The sequence below is a fragment of the Octopus bimaculoides genome, chromosome 5 (genome assembly GCF_001194135.2).
Source record: "Octopus bimaculoides isolate UCB-OBI-ISO-001 chromosome 5, ASM119413v2, whole genome shotgun sequence".
NCBI lineage: Eukaryota > Metazoa > Mollusca > Cephalopoda > Octopoda > Octopodidae > Octopus > Octopus bimaculoides.
Genome location: NC_068985.1, coordinates 95,058,587 through 95,060,909, shown reverse-complemented (window position 1 = coordinate 95,060,909; position 2,323 = coordinate 95,058,587). Strand labels below are relative to the sequence as shown.

Sequence of the window (2,323 nt, the reverse complement as noted above, 5' to 3'; positions counted from 1 at the left end):
ACGACGGACTGCTTTCTTCTTCCGTCTACCAAATTGACTCACAAGGCTGTGGTCGACTCGAGGCTATATTAGAAGACACTTGCCTAAGGTGCCACACAGTGGGAATTAACCCGGAACCATTTGGTTAGTAAGCAAGCAGCTTACCACACAGCCACTCCTGGGCCTATATAATCATAATATGTATACACTTTCCACTTTCAATTTGGAGTACCTGGGGATTTTTTTCAACCTCTTTACTCACAAAATTCATGTGGTTATTATTATTATTATTATTATTATTATTATTATTATTATTATTATTATAAACTTTACAGTCTTCTTCTTAATAGTTGCATTGACGTTGTTTTTTTTTTCGAGTTGGTTGTTGCACTCTTATTAATACTATTCGTAAATATACTTTGAAGTTGCCATTGAAGCTAGATTCCTGTAGCCAAGAGCTATATTTACTGACTGTTATTTTAAATATTTTCATAGCTTAACCTTCAATATATATTAGTGACAAGATATGTTGTATAATATTGAACCATATTGTGCATGATAGGAAATCGATTTTCTAATATCTAAAATTAACTAGAATAGATCGACTTCCTGAACAACATTCTCATTTGTAATTTCGTAACCACAACTTTCACAGATGAGCAGTCATCCATGAACATCTCGAAGATTCTGATATATGACTAATATACATTCACCAACTCGTTGGTTTTCTTTTTACGTCCATAATGAAATAGTTGTCTAGTTTTCTTAGTATATCTTTTACAGAAATGTACGCTGTGATTACTATGTTAGTGATTAAAAGAGATGTTACTACTTTCAGGAATGTTGGTAGTAAAGTATGAGTTAATTATATGTACTTATGTGTGCAATAACCAATAGAGAAATCAGAAAAGAAGATGGGAAATAAGTTTCTTCTCTCAACTGTCTGCTGGAGAATATAATTTTTCGACACTAATAAATAATATAATTGATCAATTTTGAACGTTTTTTTCACCTCACTTGCATTATACTCTTATTCATATAGTGATATAAATTAATCCGATATATTTCCATTCTATACGAAACATAACTATATTTAAAAAATATTGCTACGGTCAATTTTAAACTGTATTCCAATAAGTTTTTCTGTCATTTAGAAGCAGTCATGTTAAATAAAATATATTGATGAAATTATAGTTGAAAATACACGATTCGTATTTTCTGTAAGAATATAAGAACACATTATTTGATTGTTTAATATATGCATAAATTATGTTTTTTTAATGCTGTCCGTGTTTATCTACATGTCGGACATGTTGAAGCAGAGGCTCTATCGTGTACATTCATTTCTCCTCAACGTTTTACCAGTGTTTAATCAAACCCGTACTTCATTTTTGCAAATAGAAGGAAATGAGGAATATTTGCTCCTCCTGCTACACGACGAAACATTACATTACGGTATGTTTCTGAAGAAGCTTGCTCCCAAATCAAAGGTTCTGTATTCAAACCCACTCCGTGGTCCCTTTGAGTACTGTCTTCTGATACAGTCTCGGGGCGAGCAGAGCCTTGTTATTTGAGTTGGCTACATGTGTGATAAGATTACATATTAATCAGAGCCATGACCCCCTATGCGTACGTACCCCTATGCGCACGTACACTTTGTCTTATATATATATATATATATATATATGATTATAACACCTGAATAATGAAGTAGAATTTTTTAATAATCCATATTTTTACCATCGTTTGCAGCAATATTGAATTAGCGACACCTTCAGCAGATGAACATAAAAATAAAACAGCCAAGATATTCAAGTAAGATATTTATATACTATCACATTGGGTGACAGCCGTCCAATGTCTGAAACTAATGAATGTGTAAAGGAGTACATTCTAAAGACATAGCATCATAATAGCAGAACAAATTTCCTCAACACAATTGTTGTGGCGTTGACGAGAGTTTTATAAAAAGTCCGTTGTGTTTGTCAGAGGAGGATCTTCTTGTTGATCCTCTTTGGGCATGGAAGTTAACATGTTAATAATGTCATAAATAAAATCGGTAGAGAGGTGTATACAGATACAGGTAAGCATGTATATATGCACACATAACTACAATTATACTAGGACATGCATAGCGATATAGTTAAAGAACTAGAGTTATTAAAGAAGTACTTAGAATCCGGCTAATGTGAGGACTCACAGATGTGTTCTCACTCATAATCAAACAATAACAAATGTATTTATATTTTTGTAAGTTCCTGGCATTCGCACTATCTCACGTGTTTTCGTTTAAAAGTAGATTGATTAATTTCAGTGCATGGCACTCTGTAGCAGTTTTGGAATC

General features: G+C 32.8%; 1 protein-coding gene across 6 annotated transcripts in view; it reads left to right on the top strand.

The window, feature by feature from the left end:
- LOC106877896 (prolactin-releasing peptide receptor-like) overlaps positions 1-2,323 on the top strand; it is a 381,315-nt gene that overhangs the window by 349,297 nt on the left and 29,695 nt on the right. For 2 of the 6 annotated variants that reach the window (XM_052967839.1, XM_052967840.1), the window contains one exon: positions 1,732-1,794. The exons of the other annotated variants lie outside the window; for them this stretch is intronic. The gene's annotated coding sequence lies outside the window, so the exon portion shown is untranslated. The remainder of the gene's footprint in view (positions 1-1,731; positions 1,795-2,323) is intronic. 6 annotated transcript variants of the gene reach the window in all.